Consider the following 25,798-nt stretch of genomic DNA (forward strand, 5'->3'; position numbering starts at 1 on the left):
ATTCCGCTCTGTCGCCTCTCGGAGGTCAGTAACAGGGTCAATCCTCTGAGTGGTGGTAGACGTCTCCGCTGACCCCATGACGGAGGCGGTGGTGACCCTCTCAAGAGTGAGGGGAGCCCTGAAGCAAGAGGAGCGAGCGAAGACTCAGACAAAGTCACAAAGAAAGAATAAAGCTATGAAGACAGAATACTCACGCGGAGACCAATGGCGGCCTCTTCACTTCCTTACGGAAGTGGATGGCCTTCGCAGCCACCTCGTCCCGCCGGGTTGCTGCAGCCGAGCCCTTGGGCTTCTTCAGCCGACTGCTGAACAAGGTTGGCACGACCCTGCGCTTCTTCCCGCCGCCTGGAGCGCCCGGCGCGGTAGAAGAGCCCATGCCAGGCTGGCTGGCTCCTGGCCGATGGCGAGGTGCGACTTCTCCCTCGGTGTCGTCGTCAGGCCAGTCGGGGAAAGTGGCCGAAGGCCTGAAGTCGCCTGTTGTTCCTCCTCCTCCCTCGGGTCGTCTTCCAAAGCCGCTGCCCCCAGATCGGGGTCGTCGACGTTGCTCTCCGCCCGGTTAGCAAGGAACTCGCGGGCCGGCCCCGAGGTGCCGGCTGGCGGGTGGAGGAGGGGATTCTGACCAAAGCTGACTGGTCAAAACAAACTCGGCAAGAAAGAAGACAGTCCAAAGAGAGAAAGGAAAGGCAACTCATCACGGGCGGGGGGTTGGCGCAGGAGTACGGCTCCTTGCCAAATCGCCAATCCTCCAGGAGCTTGCTGTCCGAGAGGTAGTTCACCATGAAGGCCACCTCTTCGTGAGGCATGTCACGGTGCCCGCTCATCTGGCATATCATGTGGGGGCGGCCTTAGAGTGGTAGAACTCGGCGCGCCACGAAGGCGGCCAGCAGGTCTGGACCATTCAAACCCTCCGACTGCATCAGCACCCGGAGTCGCATGATGGCGCCGGCTCTCGCAGGTGTCAGCGACTTGGCCCGGTACGACCAGTTGGGCGGTCGCCCAGCCGGCGGGCCGGCTTCGAAAGCTGGCAGGTTGACCCAGTCCCCCCTCGTGCAGGCGTTCCTGACATAGAAGTAGGATCGCTGCCACATCTTCACCAACTTTATTAGCGAGATGGAGGGGAAGGGATTGTCGGCCCCCGACCTTTGCACGACGATGAAGGCGCCGCACTGAGCCAGCACGCCCGCAGCCTGGGTGCCGAGCTTGGAGAAGAAGAACTGCCCCCAGAGCTCGAGGGTGGGGAGGACTCCGAGGAAGCCTCCACACATGGCCACGAAGGCGGACAGCAGCACCACTGCGTTGGGGGTGAGGTGGTGCGGCTGGAGGCCATAGAACTCCAGGAAGGATCGGAAGAAACTTCTTGTCGGCAGCCCCAACCCGCGCAGGCAGTGCAAGCGGAAGATAACCCGCTCGCCCTCCTGCGGTGCGGGGGAAATCTCCCCCTTCGGTGCAAGACGCACCTGCACGCGATCCTCGCCGGGGAGCCGACGAGTCCGGCGGAGGAACTCGATGTGGTCTTCATGAACTTCGGAGCCATCCCAAGTGTCAGAACGCACCGGGGGAGGCGCGACGGCAGAGGAAGAACTCATCGCGAGCTATCGCCGCGGCGTTCGCCGGAGCTTGGGCGCGCGGCGGAGCGAAGAAGAAGAAGAAGAAGGAGGAGGAGAGCGAGGAGCAGTGAGAAGGGAGAGAACGAGGAGTGGTGGGAAGGAGGGGCGCGCATGCCCCCCTCTTCCCCCTACTTATAGCCTCGTGGGGTGCGAAGCCGAGGGGGCGGACATGGGGATTTACTGCGCCCACGGCCCCACGTCCCCCACGTTCCACAATAAAGTTACTGCGCGCAGTAACTCCACGGGAATCCCAACCATCCGCCGGGGCCGCAGCGGATCCGCTCGGGCGCCGAGGCGCGGTAGTGGTGGGCCCGCCTATGGGCCTGTCCCGTCGCTCGCGTAGGCTGGCAGGACGGCCCGGCCACGTGCCATCGCGTGACAGGCCTAGAACGGGCGGCGGCCTGGAGGCTTAGCCAGCTCGCCACTTGGATCCCGCCGCGACGTTTGAAATATTGTGCGAGTCGGAAATTGAGTGAGTCCGAATCGAGCGAGTCTGACTCCTCCTAGTCGGCCCGGCAGAAGTCGATCAAAGACCATGTGTTGAGCACCCGGAAAGAGAAACTGTAGAGGCTTCTCGGCCGATCGTCCGCGGCGCCTCACCACCTTCGAGGACTACTGTCAGAGTAATGGGCCACGGGTAGGCTGACCCGAGCCCCAGAACCTTTCAAGACATCGGGGCAGGCTGCGCCCCTCAAGACCCCAGGACGAAGAGCCGCCTTCTGAGGAACCAACGGCAAAGATGGCCGACTGACCACTCACGGCCGAGTCCCAGGGACGACTTCAAGGAGAGCCGACTTCCAGAGAAGCCTGCTTCGGGGAGTCGGCCTGCGACTCCAACACCCCCACGACCTCATCAAGTGGGACAGGGCAGGGGAGTGGCGATAATGAAGCCCGCTCCTGCCCCTTACCAAGGGCAGGCATGGCTACAGCACGCCGTACCCCGGAAGATCTCCGTGCGGCGTGGCACTGTTGCCATGCCAGCCCTGACATCAGCACCGCAGGACTGAATCCTGCACCCACGACGACTTGTCTGTACGGCCTAGAGGCAGCAGGTCCCACCAGTCGGTGAGACCCCAGAAGACGGCAAGAGGACCACCAGTCGGACCCGTCGGGAGTCGGCCTGAGGGAGTCGGCCGAGCCCTCCCCCGGGGCCCATGCGCCATTATTCAAGATGTGATGGGGAGTGGCAACAGTGATCGCCCGCCGGGCGGTGGGGCTTTTGCCACGACCTCGTGATCAAACCCGCGTCATCAGAAGCACGGCTACAGTAATCAGCAGCCGGCAAGACCCGCCCGCGGCAGACGCGGCCTGTCGGCTCCGTACCAGGCCAGTCGGACTGGCGGGCCCCAGCGGTCGGCGGAGAAGACGGAGGCCAGAGGCACTGACGGCTGGGCCCGCGTCTAGCCGAATTACCATTGTACCCCTGGGGGTAGGCCTATATAAACCCCCCAGGGCACCCATGCAAAGGGTTGGAACCCATTAGCTCTAGACCAGATCATATAGAAGGGAGAGAGCTAGACTTGCCCTCTCCTACCACCAGAAAAGAGCTCAAGGAGCAACCGTGTAAACACTTTGCCATAGTGATCATGCATAGACTCCGCAGAGCAGCAGTAGGGGTATGATTCGCCAGCATGCATGCCTACGCCTCATCCCGTTTCCAGGCACCGGTGACATTCTACTCGCCCCCACCATGATAAGCCATCCGTTGGCATATGTCGCACCAAACCCCCGACAACATGCGACTAGTGAGCTTTAGCATCACTGCTAGACAACATGTCTATCCGGTAAGCAACTCCTTGCTAATCGTATCTCCATACGACTCCTGTCGGTCGGGTAGGTATCTCATACCCTGGCCCCCAACCTTCTTTGCCACAAGGCCCAAAACCGTTTTGATAGCCTTGTCAAGCTAACCTGATGCAGTGCATGTCCGTGCCCGACACGAACTCTTCAGCTCAAGGACACCTAGCAGCACCCCAATTTTATGAGCCCACTACTAGACGTACTTGACATGCGAAGGTGCAACATCGGGGATGGCAATTCGCTTGATATTCATGAGGGATCTAGCTACCATTCTAACATGCATAGAAAACAAGGAAGCATAACAATCACAAATAAACACATATTGTGAAATAGTATGGCTCCTTCATGGATGTCCTTCTAGGTCGGCTCCGACTCCGATGACCATCTAGTAACTCCATCTTGTTTGTCATGCCGGGACGCCAAGCCACCAACCTGATCTCTATTATCCAACTACTACAACTAGTAATGAATTTTACATAGAGTCACAAGTCGACATGCAGGTCGTTATACAGACAGCACTTTGCCTCCTGCCGGCTGACAAACATAACACGCAGGTCATGTATAATTTATACACATGCATCACATACACATGAGCCATACTTTTCACATCAAACCTTGCAAAATAAAGTTATGCATAGAATCACATTCTACCAGTTTGAGTGATCGTGTACGAAATACAAGGCGCTACGCACACGGCGGTCCCGCTAGCCGGTTAGCGGGCGGGGTTCAAAGGGGCAGCTGATGTCTACTACACAACCTTCTTCTTGTAGACGTTGTTGGGCCTCCAAGTGGAGAGGTTTGTAGGACAGTAGAAAATTTCCGTCAAGTGGATGACCTAAGGTTTATCAATCCGTGGGAGGCGTAGGATAAAGATGGTCTCTCCCAAGCAACCCTGCAACCAAATAACAAGAGTCTCTTGTGTCCCCAACACACCCAATACAGTGGTAAATTGTATAGGTGCACTAGTTCGGCGAAGAGATGGTGAAACAAGTGGTATATGGATAGTAGATAAAGGTATTTGTAATCTGAAAATATAAAAACAGCAAGGTAACAAATGATAAATGTGAGCGTAAACGGTATTGCAATGCTAGGAAACAGGGCCTAGGGTTCATGCTTTCACTAGTGCAAGTCCTCTCAACAATAATATCATAATTGGATCACATAACTATCCCTCAACAAGCAACAAAGAGTCACTCCAAAGGCACTAATAGCAGAGAACGAACGAAGAGATTATGGTAGGGTACGAAACCACCTCAAAGTTATTCTTTCCAATCAATCTGTTGGGCTATTCCTATAAGTGTCACAAACAGGCCTAGAGTTCGTACTAGAATAACACCTTAAGACACAAATCAAGCAAAACCCTAATGTCACCTAGATACTCCAATGTCACCTCAAGTATCCGTGGGTATGATTATACGATATGCATCACACAATCTCAGATTCATCTATTCAACCAACACAAAGGACCTCAAAGAGTGCCCCAACGTTTCTACCGGAGAATCACGACGAAAACGTGTGCCAACCCCTATGCATAGGTTCATGGGCGGAACCCACAAGTTGATCACCAAAACATACATCAAGTGAATCACGTGGCATCCCATTGTCACCACAGATACGCACGGCAAGACATACATCAAGTGTCCTCAAATCTTTAAAGACTCAATCCGATAAGATTACATCAGGGGGAAAACTCAATTCATTACAAGAGAGTAGAGGGGGAGGAGAAACATAAGATCCAACTATAATAGCAAAGCTCGTGATACATCAAGATTGTGCCAAATCAATAACACGGGAGAGAGATCAAACACATAGCTACTGGTACATACCCTCAGCCCCGAGGGAGAACTACTCCCTCCTCGTCATGGAGAGCACCAGGATGATGAAGATGGCCACCAGAGAGGAATTCCCCCTCCGGCAGGGTGCCAAAACGGGTCTAGATTGGTTTTCGATGGCTACGGAGGCTTCTCGCGGCGGAACTCCCGATCTATTGTGTGTTCTGGAAGTTTTAGGATACGTAGGTATATATGGGTGCAGAAAGTACGTCGGTGGAGCTTCGGGGGCCCCACGAGGCCGGGGGCGCGCCCCCACCCTCGTGGGCACCTCCCTTCTCTCCTGACATGGGGTCCAAGTCCATCCGATAGCTTTCCTTCCAAAAATAACTTCTCCAGTTGATTTTGTTCCGTTTCGACTCCATTTGATATTCCTTTTCTTCGAAACACTAAAATAGGCAAAAAACGGCAAATCTGGGCTGGGCCTCCGGTTAATAGGTTAGTCCCAAAAATAATATAAAAGTGGATAATAAAGCCCAATACTGCCCAAAACAGTAGATAACATAGCATGGAGCAATCAAAAATTATAGATACGTTGGAGACATATCAAGCATCCCCAAACTCAATTCCTGCTCGTCCTCGAGTAGGTAAATGATAAAAAAGATAATTTTTGATGTGGAATGCTAGTTGGCATAATTTCAGTTAAATTCTTCTTAATTGTGGCATGAATATTCAGATCTGAAAGATTCAAGACAAAAGTTCATATTGACATAAAAATAATAATTATTCAAGCATACTAACTAAGCAATTATGTCTTCTCAAAATAACATGGCCAAAGAAATTTCATCCCTACAAAATCATATAGTTTAGTCATGTTTCATTTTCGTCACACAAGAATGCTCTCATCATGCACAACCCCGATGACAAGCCAAGCAATTGTTTCATACTTTAGTAATCTCAAACCTATAAACTTTCACGCAATACATGAGCGCGAGCCATGGATATAGCACTATGGGTGGAATAGAATATAATGAGGGGATTATGTGTAGAAGACAAAAGGAGAAAGTATCACATCAACGAGGCTAATCAATGGGCTATAGAGATGCCCACCGATTGATGTTAATGCAAGGAGTAGGGATTGCCATGCAACGGATGCACTAGAGCTATAAATGTATGAAAGCTCAACAAAAGAAACTAGTGGGTGTGCATCCAACTTGCTTGCTCACGAAGACCTAGGGCACTTGAGGAGGCCTGTTGGAATATACAAGCCAAGTTCTATAATGAAAATTTCCCACTAGTATATGAATGTGACAAAACAAGAGACTCTCTAAAATGAAGATCATGGTGCTACTTTGAAGCACAAGTGTGGCAAAGGATAGTAGCATTGTCCCTTCTCTCTTTTTCTCTCATTTTTTATTTGGCCTTTTCTTTTTTATGGCCTTTCTCTTTTCTCTTTTTTTGGGCCTTCTCTTTTTTTATGGCCTCTCTCTTTTTTTATGGCCTTTCTCTTTTTTTATTCCTCACTTGGGAAAATGCTCTAGAAAATGATGATCATCACACTTCTATTTATTTACAACTCAATGATTACAACTCGATACTAGAACAAAGATGACTCTATATAAATGCCTCCGGCGGTGTACCGGGATTGCGATGAATCAAGAGTGACATGTATGGAAGAATTATGAACGATGAATTTGCCACAAATACGATGTCAACTACATGATCATGCAAAGCAATATGACAATGATGATGCGTGTCATAATAAACGGAACGGTGGAAAGTTGCATGGCAATATATCTCGGAATGGCTATGGAAATGCCATAATAGGTAGGTATGGTGGCTGTTTTGAGGAAGATATAAGGTGGTTTATCTGTGAAAGAGCGTATCATATCACGGGGTTTGGATGCACCGGCGAAGTTTGCACCAACTCTCAATGTGAGAAAGGGCAATGCACGGCACCAAAGAGGCTAGCAAGGATGGACGGGTGAGAGTGCGTATAATCCATGGACTCAACATTAATCATAAAGAACTCACATACTTATTGCAAAAATCTACAAGTCATCAAAAACCTCGGCACTATGCGCATGATCCTAGGGGGATAGATTGGTAGGAAAAGATTATCGCTCGTCCCCGACCGCCACTCATAAGGAAGACAATCAAATAACACCTCATGTTTCAAATTTGTTACACAACGTTTACCATACGTGCATGCTACGGGACTTGAAAACTTCAACACAAGCACTTCTTAAATTCACAACTACTCAACTAGCACAACTTTGATATTATTACCTCCATATCTCAAAACAATCATCAAGCATCAAACTTCTCTTAGTATTCAATATTCTATATGAAAGTTTTATTATTCTTCAATACCTAGCATATTAGGATTTTAAGCAAATTACCATGCTATTTAAGAGTCCCAAAATAATCTAAGTGAAGCATGAGAGTTCATCTATTTCTTCAAAATAAAACTACCACCATGCTCTAAAAGATATAAGTGAAGTACTAGAGCAAACAACAAACTACTCTGAAAGATATAAGTGAAGATCAATGAGTAGTCGAATAATTATGCAACTATGTGAAGACTCTCTAACATTTAATAATTTCAGATCTTGGTATTTTATTGAAGCAGCAAGCAAAACTAAATAAAATGACATTCTAAGAATGGCAAACATCATGTGAAGAAGCAAAAACTTAGGATCAACCGAAACTAACCGATAGTTCCTGAAGAAGAAAGGTGGGATGCCAACCGGGCATCCCCAAGCTTAGACGCTTGAGACTTATTGAAATATTATCTTGGGATGCCTTGGTCATCCCCAATCTTGAGCTTTTGTGTCTCCTTAATTCCTCTCATATCACGGTCTCCCCAAATCTCAAAAGCTTCATCCACACAAAACTCAACAAGGACTCGTGAGATAAGTTAGTATAAAACATTGCAAAAACCTTATCATACTCTACTGTAGAAAGTCACGAAAATTATTATTCAACATTGCATACTAAATGCCTATGCATATTTAATAGTCCTATCCTCAAATAGAATCGTTAAAGAAGCAAACATATGCAAACAATGCAAACATAACAGCAATCTGCCTAAACAGGATACTCTGTAAAGAACGCTGAAACATCCATACTTCCCTAGCTCCAACAATTATGAAAGAAAATTCCCACTGTATTAAATTTATCATATCTTAATATGCAAAAGGTTTCAATATTTTATCACATTCTGACTTTTCTAGGGAATTATTGCAACAGCGGTAAACTTTCTGGTTTCAAACAGCAACATGTATACTTGTAACATAGGCATAGTAAAGGCTATCAATGCCACTTTTATTGAAATAAAAGATGCAAAACATTGTTCTAAATAACAGCAAGCAAATACTAACAAAATAAATTTACGCTCCAAGCAAAACACATATCATGTGGCGAATAAAAATATAGCTCCAAGTAAAGTTACCGATGAACGAAGACGAAAGAGGGGATGCCTTCTGGGGCATCCCCAAGCTTAGGCTCTTGGTTGTCCTTGAATATTACCTTGGGGTGCCTTGTACATCCCCAATCTTAGGCTCTTGCCATTCCTTATTCCATAGTCCATCGAATCTTTACCCCAAACTTGAAAACTTCACAACACAAAACTTAACAGAAAACTCATAAGCTCCGTTAGCGAAAGAAAACAAAACACTACTTCAAGGTACTGTAATGAACTCATTCTTTATTTATATTGGTGTTAAACCTACTGTATTCCAACTTGTCTATGGTTTATAAACTATTTTACTAGCCATAGATTCATCAAAATAAGCAAACAACACACGAAAAACAGAATCTGTCAAAAACAGAACAGTCTGTAGGAATCTGTAGCTAGAGCAAGATCTGGAACCCCAAAAATTCTAAAATAAATTGATGGACCTGAGGAATTTGTCTAATAATCATCTTAAAAAATAATTAACTAAATATCACTCTCCAAATAAAAATGGCAGCAATTCTCGTGAGCGCTAAAGTTTCTGTTTTTTACAGCATGATCACAAAGACTTCCCCCAAGTCTTCCCAAAGGTTCTACTTGGCACAAACACTAATTAAAAGCATAAAACCACATCTAAACAGAGGCTAGATGAATTATTTATTACTAAACAGGAAAAAAAAGCAAGGAACAAAAATAAAATTGGGTTGCCTCCCAACAAGCGCTATCGTTTAATGCCCCTAGCTAGGCATGATGATTTCAATGATGCTCATATAGAAGATAAGAATTGTAACATAAAGAGAGCAGCTTGAAGAATATGACTAGCACATTTAAGTCTAACCCACTTCCTATGCATAGGGATTTTGTGAGCAAACAACCTATGGGAACAAGAGTCAACTTGCATAGGAAGGTAAAACAAGCATAACTTCAAAATTTTAAGCACATAGAGAGGAAACTTGATATTATTGCAATTCCTACAAGCATACATTCCTCCCTCATAATAATTTTCAGTAGCATCATGAATTAATTCAACAATATAACCAGCACCTAAAGCATTCTTTTCATTATCTACAAGCATGCAAAATTTACTACTCTCCACATAAGCAAAATTCTTCTCGTCAATAGTAGTGGGAGCAAACTCAACGAAATAACTATCATGGGATTGAAAATTGAAATCAAGATGACAAGTTTCATTGTTATCATTATTCTTTAAAGCATACGTGTCATCACAATAATCATCATAGATAGGAGGCATGCTTTCCTCATAACAAATTTTCTCATCAAAACTTGGGGGACAAAAAATATCATCTTCATCAAACATAGCTTCCCCAAGCTTGTGGCTTTGTATATCATTAGCATCATAGATATTCAAGGAATTCATACTAACAACATTGCAATCATGCTCATCATTTAAATATTTAGTGCCAAACATTCTAATGCATTCTTCTTCTAGCACTTGAGCACAATTATCCTTTCCATCCTACTCATGAAAGATATTAAAAAGGTGAAGCGTATGAGACAAACATAATTCCATTTTTTATAGTTTTCTTTTATAAACTAAACTAGTGATAAAACAAGAAACTAAAAGACTCGATTGCAAGATCTAAAGATATACCTTCAAGCACTCACCTCCCTGGCAACAGCGCCAGAAAAGAGCTTGATGTCTACTACACAACCTTCTTCTTGTAGACATTGTTGGGCCTCCAAGTGTAGAGGTTTGTAGGACAGTAGCAAATTTCCCTCAAGTGGATGACCTAAGGTTTATCAATCCATGGGAGGCATAGGATGAATATGGTCTCTCTCAAGCAACCCTGCAACCAAATAACAAAGAGTCTCTTGTGTCCCCCAACACACCCAATACAATGGTAAATTGTATAGGTGCACTAGTTCGGCGAAGAGAGGGTGAAACAAGTGGTACATGGATAGTAGATAAAGGTATTTGTAATCTGAAAATATAAAAACAGCAAGGTAATAAATGATAAAAGTGAGCATAAACGGTATTGCAATGCTAGGAAACAAGGCCTAGGGTTCATACTTTCACTAGTGCAAGTCCTCTCAACAATAATATCATAATTGGATCACATAACTATCCTTCAACATGCAACAAAGAGTCACTCCAAAGTCACTAATAGCGGAGAACGAACGAAGAGATTATGGTAGGGTACGAAACCACCTCAAAGTTATTCTTTCCAATCAATCTATTGGGCTATTCCTATAAGTGTCACAAACAGCCCTAGAGTTCGTACTAGAATAACACCTTAAGACACAAATCAAGCAAAACCCTAATGTCACCTAGGTACTCCAATGTCACCTCAAGTATCCGTGGGTATGATTATACGATATGCATCACACAATCTCAGATTCATCTATTCAACCAACACAAAGGACCTCAAAGAGTTCCCCAAAGTTTCTACCAGAGAATCACGACGAAAATGTGTGCCAACCCCTATGTATAGGTTCATGGGCGGAACCCGCAAGTTGATCACCAAAACATACATCAAGTGAATCACGTGGCATCCCATTGTCACCACAGATACGCACGGCAAGACATACATCAAGTGTTCTCAAATCTTTAAAGACTCAGTCCGATAAGATTACTTCAAGGGGAAAACTCAATTCATTACAAGAGAGTAGAGGGGGAGGAGAAACATAAGATCCAACTATAATAGCAAAGCTCGCGATACATCAAGATCGTGCCAAATCAAGAACACGAGAGAGAGAGAGAGAGATCAAACACATAGCTACTGGTACATACCCTTAGCCCCGAGGGAGAACTACTCCCTCCTCGTCATGGAGAGCACCGGGATATTGAAGATGGCCACCGGAGAGGAATTCCCCATCCGGCAGGGTGCCGGAATGGGTCTAGATTGGTTTTCGGTGGCTACGGAGGCTTCTAGCGCCGGAACTCCCGTTCTATTGTGTGTTCTGGAAGTTTTAGGATACATAGGTATATATGGGTGCCAGAAGTACGTTGGTGGAGCTTCTGGGGCCCCACGAGGCAGGGGGCGCGCCCTAGGGGGTCATGGGCACCTCCCTTCTCTCCTGACATGGGGTCCAAGTCCATCCGGTAGCTTTCCTTCTAAAAATAACTTCTCCAGTTGATTTCGTTTCGTTCGACTCTGTTTGATATTCCTTTTCTTCGAAACACTAAAATAGGCAAAAAAAACAGGAAATCTGGGCTGGTCCTCCGGTTAATAGGTTTGTCCCAAAAATAATATAAAAGTGGATAATAAAGCCCAATATTGCCCAAAATAGTAGATAACATAGCATGGAGCAAACAAAAATTATACATACGTTGGAGACGTATCAGCAGCGCCCCTCGTGGGTGCGGGCAATGCCCGACGTTTTTGGAAATCACAGATCACATCTGAACTCCGATCATGCCGAATTCTCTGATCTGACCGATCTCATCGATCATCACGAATCCGATTCGGATTTACATTTCACTCTTAACCCCGATGGCAGATAACCGACCTGTAGGGGTAGATCGTGTCACGACCTCATCGATCCCAATTGACAGAAAACATAGCCTCATCGATCCCCATGTGTAGTTGATCTCATCAACCATGCACATGGCCAATCTCATAAACGACGACAGTCTCATCTGCTGGCTCAACATATCTAATATGCATACGATCTGAATCCAAATCCTATAGCAGAGGCTCTGATACCACTGTTGGGATCTATGGTAGGATGCATCGACTGCAAATTAAAACTTCCTACGCGCAGAACAACCAAGAACATGCTATGGGAGATGGATCACAGTTCGTTACCACTAGACGTGCAGTGTTGTGCAGCGGAAGAAGAGTTGGGGTAGCGCGTCCGTGTGGATCGTCTCCTCCTCGTCCTTTCTCCCTCGTACAGCCGGTGGTCGGTTCCCACGTATAGTTCATTGCAGCGGCGCAAGTGCACCGCCTCTAATGGTATCCGCGCGTGCAGGAGGAACGTCGTGCGGCGGACTGCTAGGTCCGATCACACAACCGGCGGCGAGTGGAGATGTCTATTCGCAACACATCAAACCCTAGTGATAGCACCGAAGCGATCAACTGCGTGAGTGTGCGGCACCTCCACTATATATAGGCGTCCGTCGCGGGCTCAACACTTGGGCCTCGCACGGACCCTAAAGCCCATAAGTCTACTTGGCCACAATCCGAATAAAGTTCGGATCACATCCGACTAGTGTCCTCAGATCCGACCTTGTAGGTTCCTTCCCTTAAGAGCGCGACCCCTTAGGTTCAAGTCAGCTTGGTCGCAGTTCGGATCACCTCTGAACTGCACGGTTGGTAGCGGCCTCTAGCAAGGCATGCCGAACACCAAGCAGACTATGAAGCTGGTTAGCGAACCTGTACATCAAACTTCCATTCCTTTTGCCACACGATATATGTTGTCGAGATCAAGGCGAGTCTATCATCCTTGTGCTAGCCCGACCTCTTTCTCGTTCTAGTGATGCCGACCACAAACTGGATTATCTCATAATCCTTGTCGCATGGCCATGCTTATTTGGTCGGATCACATGAGGGGCCCAGAGTATATCTCTCCTGATCGGAGGGGCAAATCCCATCTTGCTCGACCACGTCTCGCAGCATGGTTCTGGACAAACCCGAAAGCTACCTTTATAACTAGCAAGTTATGGAGTAGCGTTTGGTCGGCAAAAAGCAAGTCTGTCACCATCTCGAGTACATGCGTCAGCTCAGGTCTTAGGACATAGAACATATGTTGTACTAGAGACTCACAGATGACATATTGTTGTATCTCATAGTTGGATCTGTCCATCTCGGACCTTATTTCGACTCGGATCTGACTATGTCGAATCTGAGCAGATCCTTCCAAGTCCATATTATCCGGTTAGCATCCAATGCTCCATGGCTAGTGAGACCAAGCCATCGACCGTGTCATATGCTAGTCTAGTTGGCTGCACGTCCACACAGCCTTTTCGACTAGGGACCTATTAGGACAGTCATCATACAATGCATAGTCCCACAAACAAGTCACGTACTTGCTAATACACATCATTGATAATGTCCAAGGACTATCTTTATTCATAAACACATAGGAAATATCATCATACATGATTGCCTCTAGGGCATATCTCCACACAACAACCACGGCAGGCTGCCGCGCCTTCACCCCCGAGCTGCGTAGTGTCGCCTCGCTAGGCAAGTTCAAGCCGGATCTGCCTCCTCGCTACGATGGCACCACCGACCTCGCGGAGTTCCTGCAGCTCTACGAGCTGCATCGAAGCAGCCAACGGTGATGAGAAAGTCATGGCGAACTGGTTTCCCATGTCTCTCAAGGATGGAGCTTGCTCCTGGCTTCTGAACCTACAGCACGGCTCGATCTCCTCCTGGGACAAGATGCGCGACCGTTTCGTCGCCAACTTCCAGGGCACTCGCGACCGCCCGCCGGCCGCGGGTGACCTGCGCCGCATCAAGCAACAACCAGGAGAGACCCTCCAGAAGTACATCCAGCACTTCAAGAACACTCGCCTCAATATCCCCAAGGTCACGGACGAGGCCATCATCTCCGCGTTCTCCGACGGCGTCCGTGACGTCAAGATGAAGGAAGAGCTCGCTATCCATGAGGAGCTGTGCACATCTCAGGAGCTGTTCAACCTGGCGACCAAGTGCGCAAGGGCTGAGGAGGGGCGCCTCTCCCTCCTCGAGCTGCCAACCGCGGGCACGAAGGAGAAGAAGGCCAAGGCCAAGGACATGAAGCGCAAGGAAGTAGCAGTGCTAGCAGCAGAGCCCGACACCAAGCGGGGCAGAGATCAGCCCGAGTCATCCAAGAATAGCAGATCGTTCTGCGCCTTCCACAACCTGAACACCCACAACACCAGTGACTGTCAAGAGCTCAGAGTCATACGAGAAGGACGCTTCGATTGACACCCCAAGCGTAGCGACCGGGGCTACGGCCGTGGAGGCGGACGCTGGGACGACCCTGGCCCGCGCCAGGAGTGGCGCGACAGGCCTCGTGAGGACCACTGGCAGGACCATCCTCGCGAGGGCGCCTGGAGGGGCCAGCCTCGTGAGGATCGCCCCCAAGGCAACGCCGGTCTTCCCCCGCTGCCGCCACCAACAAGGAAGCCGACGACATCGCCAGGAGAGCATCCAAGAGGCAGCCGCAAGAGCCCGCTGTCTTTGAGGAGCGGCTCTTCAAGCCATCAGCTACACCACCCCTTTCAAGCACGACTCAGCCTTGGGAGAAGCTCCCACAACCTCCTGCCACGGGAGCCCCGGACTGTGGCCCGACCTCAGGAGCTCGGCTGCTCTTGGCGCTCGAGCCCCAAGAGGAATGCTGGACCAAGGAATTCAAGGAGTACCTGACGCACGGGGTGCTACCAGAGAAGGAAGAGGACGCGGAGTGCGTGGCCCGGCAAGCCACGGCGTACAGTATCCAAGACGGCGAGTTGTACAGGAAACGACCGAATGATGTCACGTTGCGCTCCATCTCCAGTGATCAAGGAAGGGAGTTGCTGATTGACATACACGGCGGGGACTGCGGACACCACTCGTCGTCATGGTCCCTTGTTGGCAAGGTGTTTCACAGTGGATTCTACTGGCCGACAGCACTCAATGTCACAGCCGAGTGGGTGAAGTCCTGCGAAGCTTGCCAATTCCATGCCAAGCAAATCCATCAGCCAGCTCAGGGCCTCCAAACCATCCCGCTCACATGGCCATTCGCGGTCTGGGGGCTGGACATCTTAGGCCCGTTCCCTCGGGTGCCAGGGGGCTACCGCTATCTCTATGTCGCCATCGACAAGTTCGCCAAGTGGGCGGAAGTGGAAGCCGTCCGTACCATCCCGGCCGGCTCTGCTATCAAGTTCATCAAGGGCCAGCCGCTTCGGGGTCCCCAACCGCATCATCACAGATAACGGCTCGCAGTTTACTAGTAACCTCTTCAAAACCTACTGTGCTAACCTTGGAACGCAGATCTGCTACGCTTCGGTGGCCCACCCCAGGAGTAATGGTCAGGCTGAACGCGCCAACGCGGAGGTCTTGAGGGGCCTCAAGACCAGGACCTTGAAGAAGAAGCTGGAGGCCTGCGGCAGGGGCTGGCACGACGAGCTCCAGTCCGTTCTGTGGTCCATCCGCACCACCGCCACCAAGCCAACGGGAAATACTCCATTCTTCCTCGTCTACGGAGCTGAAGCAGTCCTTCCTCACAAGTTCAAGCATCGCTCCGCACGGGTCCCGACATTAGATGAAATGCAGCAAGACGCCACGCGGGGGATGGATCTCGTGCTGGGGGAGGAACGTCGTCGCGAAGCTGCACTAAGGGCGGCAAGGTACCAGCAAGCGTTGTGGCGATACCACTGATGCAACATCCGCTCCAAGACGCTCGAGACGGGTGACCTAGTCCTGAGGCGGGTCCTCTCCAGGGAAGGGATGCATAAGCTTTCACCCATGTGGGAGGGCCCGTTCAAGGTCGTCCACTTCTCCAGGCATGGCGTCGTGCGCTTGGAGACACAAGACGGGATACCTATCCAAAACGCCTGGAACATCTGTAACACTCCAAAAATTTTGATTTGGTTTTATCAAATTCTTTATTTGATTTGAAGGAGGTTATTTAAATTTTTTCTAAAATACTCTCCTTTTCAAAAAAAAATCTTTATGACAAGTATTTTTTTAGGGTTCATCCAAATCTTGATCTTTGGTCTTGAGGGTTTTTCATCTTGTGTTGGCTCAACACAAATAATGTTGGAAGGTTTTTACAATTTCTTTTTATTAAAAAGAATTCCTAAAATTTTGGATTTATTCTTCCCCATTCAAAAAATTATCCTCTTGCCATGACCTATGTAAAATATTTTCTTCCAAAACCCACCTCCCTACTTTGGATCAAGCCAAGCATCCAATTCCAGCAAGTTTCAACCTCTTTTAAATTTTATTTCTATTTATTTTAACCTCAAAATCATTTTTTGTCATTTATTTGGACTATGGTGGTTTACAAAGGAACTACCAAATTTCCTTTAAATCTTGATCCCAAATAAACTTCTCTGGCTAGTCCTTAGTACCCTCAACCTAGATCCATCAAGATCTGCTTGTCCACTGTTCAAATTTTTCAAAATTTGCCTGCTGCAAGTTTGGACCAGATTTGCCATTTTTGGTGAAATTCATTCTTTTTCTTTTCCTAAAAATCTGAGATAAATCAGGCAGTCTCTAGATGCATCAAGAGATCACCTCACCAATTCCCAGCTCAAGAAAATTTTTCCACGTGCCCAAATCATTTCGTCGAACAATTGGTGTGCACTATTTCTGTTCAAGTTCAAAAAATTCAGTGCTTCAGTTCAGACGACAGTGCCATTTCTTCAGAACCGCGGCATCAATCTCGCTAGTGCACGCGTTGGCGCCTTGCTCCCTGCTCCTCCTTCTTATCCAGTGCGCTGCACGGTCGTTTGGACGGACACAAGCGTCGGTGGCGACGTGTCTCGCCAACGCTGGCGTCTTCCGCGGTGGCAGAACCGCCCATGGTGGCCAACAGGGGCCAGCCCTGCAGAACGGCGCCGTCCAGCACCGCCCACACCACCAGGAGCCTCCGCGTGGCCGCCCTTTCCCCCTGTGCATGCTGCAGAGCCGTCGCCGTGGCCTGAGAGGCGCAGAGCACGCTCTCTGCCGCCGACGAGCCCGTGAGGCTGTTCCGTCGAAACCACAGGAGCAGATCAAATCCAACCAAGGCTAGGCGTTGGACGGTGCCAGTGGACCAATCCACAGCTGCCCAGTCACCTAAACCGCCTGTCCGACCACTACCTCGCCATAATCACTTGCCGGAGATATCCCGTTCTCGGCAATCGCCTCAGATCGGTTATAAAAGGAGTCCTCGAGCTCGTTCTCGACCCAGCACCACCCCTCCACCTCGCCAGTACTGCGCCCATCCACTAGGAGGACCTCGAGGAGGCCTTCTTCCCCGACTCCGGACGCCCCGATCCGCCTAGGGCTCCGGCAAGGTTCTCTCTGGTGAGGACACCCCCGCCTCCCAAACCTTGCCAGCAGCCTCCTAGTGCACCCACTCTTCTAACCCGAGCCCCAATTTGATGTTTGCAGCCCTCGTCGGTGAGATCCAACACCGCCCGAACCACCGTCCACCGGAGTGGAGGCCGCCGTCGACGTGGTGCTCGCCGACGACTAACTCCTCCACCCACAGGCGCGGGAGGGCACCGTGAGTCCGTAGGTACCATACCCTCCCCCTACCTCGCCGTGGATCGATGCCGGCGACCACCGTGGTCCTCGGGCGCCGGTGTGCTCTGTTTTGATTTTTAAACCTGACGGGTGGGATCCCCTCGTCAGCCTCTCCTCTCTATTTCAAACCGTTTTCTGTTGGCGCTTTCGGCCCGGGTGCGTTTTCTCCTCTGGAAGGCGTATTCCAACCGAAGCGTTTTTTGTTTTTATAAACTAGCCCCTGGAAAGTTTCTGTTTCATCACAGATTAGTCCCTGGACTAAAACCTTTATAACTTTTAAACAAAAGATGATTTTGAGTTGATTCTTTTTCTGTCATCTTTATTTTTCTGTCTAGTCTTTTCCATATTTATTTGAAAAATATTTGGAGAAATTTTTATGCACGCACGGTATTCACGTTAGTATCCGATTTTTTTATCGTAGATACCGAAGGAGGTGACGGAACCGCAAACTTCGCCGAGCTAGACTCCGACTACTCCGAACCAGGCAAGCATGTTTGAACCTTTGATATGATGAATGTTTTGCATGTTTGCTTTAGTAGTTTTATCATGGCATGTTTATATAAGCATTAGCGAATGTTATATTGCATGCAAGGCAAGCTACAGGTGAGCTTTGAAGTTTGATGTGTTCATATGATGGTGAGATAACCTGATCATGTGCTGGCATGATAGGTTGTAAGCTGGTATTGTTGAAGCATGCCAGTCTTATGTCAATCGTGTAACTCCAGTGTTAACGTGGATCAAGTCTTGTTCCCGTTCGTCCCCTTCCGTGCTTCCACATGTTTTCTACAAAGAATGTGGTTTAGTAAGTTGCAAACCTCTCTCCTAGTACACACCAAATAGAGGGGCCGCGATGAGGGTTCCATGGCCCTGGATTAAAGCTCGTCATCCGGTCAGGGGGCATGGGTGTTTCCGGTTGGGACCGAGAGGGGGGCACCCCTTAGAGCGCGCGATATAAATTTGATCCCATGCTATTCGAGGTTGTGGCCTCCCCGTCTTAAAGTTTTTCTTGAATGTTGCCTACGGTGATTCCCGGTAGCAGAATGTGGAATGGGTGTGTACTGGTTAGATGTGTTTCTTCTAAAATACCATAAACGGAACTAGTCCTTTGTGACTACTGAAATCCGTTGGCTGTGGATTAACAGTGCAAACTCTATAGAGTCATAACCATTCGAGTAACCGTGTCCATGGTCAAGGACTTTGATCAACATATCAGTGTCAGTCTCCGCGTCAGTCTCAGTCTTAGTTACAGTCTCCGGAGAATGAGCATGAAACCGAGAATGGTAAACCCGGCTGAATGTTATTCCGGTGGATGGACTAACCGGTTTATTATTATGTACTAAGTATTTCCTTGGGATGATTTACATTCATGAGCTACTTAAATTAGAATGACGAAATATAAGCCCTTTATGTGGTGTCGCTCAGACGTCCGACTGTGGCATTCTTGTTATTTACTTTTTATATAACCCTTTATGTGATGTCGCTCAGACGTCCGACTGTGGCATTCTTGTTATTTACTTTTGATATAATCCCTTTATGTGATGTTGCTCAGACATCCGACTGTGGCATTCTTGTTATTTACTTTTGATATAAGCCCTTTACGTGATGTCGCTCAAACGTCCGACTGTGGCATCCTGATTATTTACTTTCATTATAAGCCCTTTTCGAGATGTCGCTTAGACGTCCGACTGAGGCACGCACTGTCATTTACATTTCAATATAAGTCCTTTATGAGGTCTCGCCCTGACGCCCGACCGCGGCATGTTAAATTTATTTTTTTACCTTTCTAGGCGTCGCTTCAGATACCCGATCGGTATTCAGTTATTTTATTGGGATTTCGGGAGGACTACCGCCTGACTTCCTTTCATTTATCGTGCAGTACAAATCTATTATCTGAGTGTGCATTACTAATCTGCTCATGTGCAACATGTTTGCATTTGTTATATCTTATGTCCAAACTGTCTTGCGAGTACATTCAAAGTACTCACCTGGCTTGTTGATTTGGCCAGATGTTGACGAAGGCGATCTTATGGATGAAGAGTACGATAGCGAGTCCGACGCCTAGAGGAGTCCCAGTCAGTCACGTGCGATCCTGGAGTTGATCACTTTTATTATATACGCTTCCGCTACCCAATAAAATCATCTAGCCTCACTCCGACGCTTGATGAGCTGTAAGATTTTGGAGTCATGTCACCCACTTTGCTGTGACATATCCACCACCACCTTTATTACGAGTCAGTAGTATGCCACCACACCCTTTGTGTCATATCCGCCTTCATGTATAATATCGGCGTGCTTGTAATAAATTGCTGAGCAGCCTCAGCTCAACCTTGTATAATATTTAGTACTTCTTGATTTATGTATCAAGGATTTGCCTACCGGTAAGAAGGATTCTTATGTACTGGTCAATAGAAGGGTTGGCTTTTCAATAAATGTTTTATTAGAAAACCGGTCCTGACAATCTTGGTATCAGAGCCAGGCTGACTGTAGGAAGCCACTAGGTGCGATCGCTAATTGGATATTAGCGTATTAAGTGCTAGTTTAGCATTTTGCAAATGTAGCAATTTTCTGTTAGTCATCATAAATTTATGAGTTGACTATTCGGAATTTTTGTCTACCTTTGTATATGGCGGGCAATGACTGTGAGTCACAAGTGTTCGCCAATGTACCTGAGGGGTTTATCAAGCTTCTCGTCTCCATCACCAAGGTCGCGATCAGGCCATCAACTCGTCCGGAGTTCACACTCTACCAGCACAAGATCAGCGACAGTGTGTCTATGTACCAAGCCACAGTGCAATTCAAGGGAGGACGTTCTGGGACACGCCGCTTCCGATTTGTGGGAAGGGCCATGCCTACGGAGAGGCATTCCATGCAGATGGCTGCTCGTGAGGCGATAGCTCATCTCCGGGATGCTCTTCCTTCAATGAAGATCGTCGCTACCGCTACCTCCCATGCCACGTGCCATACACTTGTCACTATGCGTTCGCTTGCGCTAGGGGAGAGAGAGATGAGGCTATTGAAATGTTGGTTGAGTATCTCAAAGCTCTTGAGGCAGCTTTTGACAACCTCGTGGACGACCTTGTGGCTGCTCGTATGGACTTCATTCAGGGCTGTTCCGCCAACAGGAGGGAACTCCTCCATACAGCACCACCACTGACTTACGTCTCGTCCTCAGCATCCTATGCACCTGCCATCTTAGCCACCGCTCGTCGCCTGCCTACCACTGAGGAGTTTGACCAGGTCATTGCTCCTACTCCAGTCATAGTTGCACCACCTACCGCACCCGCACCAGTTCCTCAAACTAGTACTTCGCGCCTGGAGCCTATTAGTGAGGAGGAGGTTGAGTCTCCAGCATCACTAGGTCTTACCCTCGGCAGGCAGAGGGAAGTTCTTACCATCTTCGACTGGGTGCGCCTAGCAGCCGTGCGATGTACCAGCATGTATGATATGTGTATATGTATATAGGTTTGGTGAGAAGTAGTTTGTGTGCGCATCATGTAGGAACTCGGAGAAGTGCACTAGTCTAAATAACATGTCAGGAATGTGTACGCACATCCTGAGTGATGTATTGTATAATTACGGCTTGTGTGTAAGATATGTACTGAGCGGTCCTTCTCCATGCGCAATCGAGTATTTTCTTGAAAAATGTTGGAGTTCTTAAAAAATTTCCGCCCTTGCAAAACTATTTATTTTTGCCACTCAGTTTTTCTCATGATTTCTGCAAAAATACCCCAGAGTGGAAAATGCCTCGTCCCTGGACTCGTTCCATGCCAAGTCCGCTGGAAGAAAATTATGGTACCCAGACAAGTAACAATTTCACATAGGGGCAGTCAAGTCAGCAAGGCAGTGAAACAACATTTTCTCAAGTATGCCGCCTTTATGAGCAAAGCCAGCAGTAGCATCAAGAAATGATGAACCATGTTATCAATATGGGAAATCACCGTTAACCATATCAGCAGCATTCCAAGTTGTCTGAACTACAAAAGACACGTCCCCCAACATTCTCTCACACTGATAGACCTCTTGAGGCCGATGATTGGCTTCGACACATTGAAAGGAAGTTAATTATTGCACAATGTTCGGACCGTGAGAAGGTACTTTATGCACCTCACTACCTCACTGGAGCAGCTGCATCATGGTGGGAAAATTTCCTACACATGCACCCCAAGGAGAATAACATCACCTGGGAAGAATTTAAAGAAGGTTTTCGTGGGGCGCACATTCCCAGAAGTATTATGAAGATCAAGAAGAGGGAGTGTGGGAGTCCTGGATTAGGGGGTCTCCGGACAGCCGGACTATATCCTTTGGCCGGACTGTTGGACTATGAAGATACAAGATTGAAGACTTCATCTCATGTCTGGATGGGACTCTACTTGGCGTGGAAGGCAAGCTAGGCAATACGGATATGTATATCTCCTCCTTTGTAACCGACCTTATGTAACCCTAACCCCCTCAGGTGTCTATAAACCGGAGGGTTTTAGTCCGTAGGACAACATACAATCATACCATAGGCTAGCTTTTAGGGTTTAGCCTCTCTGATCTCGCGGTAGATCTACTCTTGTACTACCCATATCATCAATATTAATCAAGCAGAACGTAGGGTTTTACCTCCATCAAGAGAGCCTGAACCTGGGTAAAACATCGTGTCCCCTGCCTCCTGTTACCATCCGCCTTAGACGCACAATTCGGGACCCCCTACCCGAGATCCGCCGGTTTTGACACCGACATTGGTGCTTTCATTGAGAGTTCCTCTGTGTCGTCGCCGTTAGGCTTGATGGCTCCTAATATCATCGATCGCGATGCAGTCCAAGATGAGACTTTTCTCCCCGGACAGATTTTTGTATTCGGCGGCTTTGCACTGCGGGCCAATTCGCTTGGCCATCTAGAGAAGATTGAAAGTTACGCCCCTGGCCACCAGGTTAGGTTTGGAAGCTTAATCTACACGGCCGATATCCGTGGAGACTTGATCTTCGACGGATTCGAGCCTCTGCCTTGTGCGTCACATGGTCGCGATGAGTACGATTTAGCTCTACCATCAGACAGTGTTCAGGAGATAGCACCGGTAGCCGCTCCGACCCTCAATTCGGAGCTAGTTGCGCCGTCCATGGACGGGTGGATGGACCCCGCCACGGAGGCATTACCCTCAGCGGCGATCGAGTCGAACATCGACCTTACCCTTCACAAGAGTCGTGTTGTTAAACTACCGGATACTTCCCCGGCCACGGTCTCCGAACCGCCTGCGCCCGTTCCTATCGAATCCGGTTGGGCGCCGATCATGGAGTTTGCCTCCGCGAATATATTTCGGCACTCGCCCTTCGGCGACATAATGAATTCACTAAAGTCTCTCTCCTTGTCAGGAGAGTCCTGGCCGAACTATGCCCGGCAGGATTGGGATGCGGATGACGAAGAAATTCGCCGCCCACCCACCACCCACTTAGTAGCCACTGTCGATGACTTAACCGACATGCTCGACTCCGACTCCGAAGACATCGACGGTATGGACGACGATGCAGGAGACGAACAGGAACCACTGCCCACAGGGCACTGGACGCCCACTTCACCACATGACGTATACATGGTGGACAAACCAAAAGAAAATGACGACGAGGAACAGAAGGACGCAACGAAGGATTGTCCCCTCGAGAAGTAGTCAAAGCGGCGGCGTAAGCGCCGCCCCAAATCCCGCCTCGGTAGAAACAACGACCATGCAGACCCAGCGTTAGAGCAGGGTGAACCATTGCCGGACAACGGCAACACAGAGAATCAAACCGAACAACCCGACTCTGTCAAAGATAATAGTCCAGACGACATTACACCGGACAGACACCCGGAGCAACAGAATGCCCATCAAAGGCTCATTGCCACCGTGAGGAGTCTAAAAAAGCAGAAGCAAAGGCTCAAGGCCATGCAAGATACACTCCAAATCAGATGGAGTAAAGTACTCAATACAGTAGCGAAGTACGGCGGTAATCACCCCACCAAGAGCTACCCGAAGCGGAAGTTGCTACCTGAATTCGATGAGGAGGCCTTCGATCCCCCACAACAAAAAATTAAAACAACCATCTGGCTGGATAGACGACCTCATGGCCAACATAGAGAGGCAAACAACACCGCACATAAGCCAATACGCGATCCACGCGAGGGCTCGCATCAAAAGGACGGCGAACCCAGATCCATCTATGGACCACGCAAGCATGCTCCAGCATGCGATGTAACACAACAAACATCCGAACAATGCAGTACACCCAGATAGAGGGGTGCCGCACACCCCCTATGTTTCACCGATGAGGTGCTGGACCATGAATTTCCAGAGGGATTCAAACCCGTAAATATAGAGGCATACGACGGAACAACAGACCCTGGGGTCTGGATTGAGGACTATATCCTCCATATCCATATGGCTCGAGGAGATGATCTCCACGCCATTAAGTATTTACCCCTCAAACTCAAAGGGCTAGCTCGGCACTGGCTTAAAAGCCTCCCCGTAAGCTCCATTGGAAGCTGGGAAGAGCTCGAAGACGCTTTTCGGGCAAATTTCCAAGGGACTTATGTCCGACCTCCGGACGCTGACGATTTGAGTCATATAACTCAACAGCCCGGAGAGTCAGCCCGAAAGCTTTGGAACAGGTTTCTTACTAAAAAGAACCAAATAGTCGACTGTCCGGACGCTGAAGCCTTAGCAGCTTTTAAGCACAGCGTCCGTGACGAATGGCTTGCCAGACACCTCGGCCAAGAAAAGCCGAGAACAATGGCAGCATTAACAAGCCTCATGACCCACTTTTGCGCGGGTGAGGATAGCTGGCTGGCCAGATGCAGCACCAACGACCCCAATACATCCGAAGTTAGAGATGGAAACGGGAAATCATGACGCAACAACAATAACAAACGCCGGAATAAAGAAGACAGCCTGAAGAGCATGGCAGTAAACGCCGGATTCAGAAGCTCTTGGCCAGGTCAGCAAAAGCCGCCCTCTAAAGGCGCCAGAGATGAACTGTCCATCCTAAACAAAATTCTAGACCAAATATGTCAGATCCATAGCACCCCTGGTAAACCCGCTAATCATACCCACAGAGAATGTTGGGTCTTCAAGCAGTCCGGCAAGCTCAACGCCGTACACAAGGGGGAGGATACACCAAGCGAAGACGAGGATGAGCCTCTCAAGAAAGACATTGGGGAACAAAAGAAGTTTCCACCAGAAGTCAAAATAGTTAACGTGTTACACGTGATCAAGGGGAGAAATAAAGCGGCACTCCCTGAAAAATATGCCCAAGGGCCTATCACCGCGAAGTCCTACCACTGGTTGTCTCAACCGATCACTTTCGACCATCGTGATTACTCAGCAAGTATCCGGCGTGCAGGATGGGCTGCCCTGGTATTAGACCCAATAATTGACGGATACCACTTCACACGAGTCCTGATGGACGGTGGCAGCAGTCTAAACCTGATATACCAGGATACACTCCGCGAAATGGGGATAGACCCAACGAAAATTTGCCATAGCAACACTACCTTTAAAGGAGTAACGCCAGGCCTAGGGGCTCACTGTACGGGCTCCCTGCTACTAAAGGTTATATTCGGCTTCCCCGATAACTTCTGTAGCGAACATTTAACCTTCCACATTGCTCCGTTCCAAAGTGGCTATCAAGCACTACTTGGATGCGAAGCTTTTGCTCGCTTTAATGCAATACCGCATTACGCTTCCCTCACGCTCAATATGCTCGGTCCACGTGGCATCATTACAGTGAATGGAAAATATTGAGCGACCTTTGTGCGCCGAAGAGAATGCGACCGCCTTGGTAGCCACACACTAAAAATGGCCTCACCAACAAAAGCATTTGATAGGTCGTCAAGACCACGGACACAGTTAGATGAGTCCGGCGCAGCTATATGTAATTCATACCAGATTGACGGCCACAACCCTATTACAAATACAAGGGGCTCAACGCGCGCAGACAAGTGGCAATTTTTACTCATCTTTAATTACACATGGTTTCTTTA

This window comes from Triticum aestivum, chromosome 3A, assembly GCF_018294505.1.
Source record: "Triticum aestivum cultivar Chinese Spring chromosome 3A, IWGSC CS RefSeq v2.1, whole genome shotgun sequence".
Classification (NCBI taxonomy): domain Eukaryota; kingdom Viridiplantae; phylum Streptophyta; class Magnoliopsida; order Poales; family Poaceae; genus Triticum; species Triticum aestivum.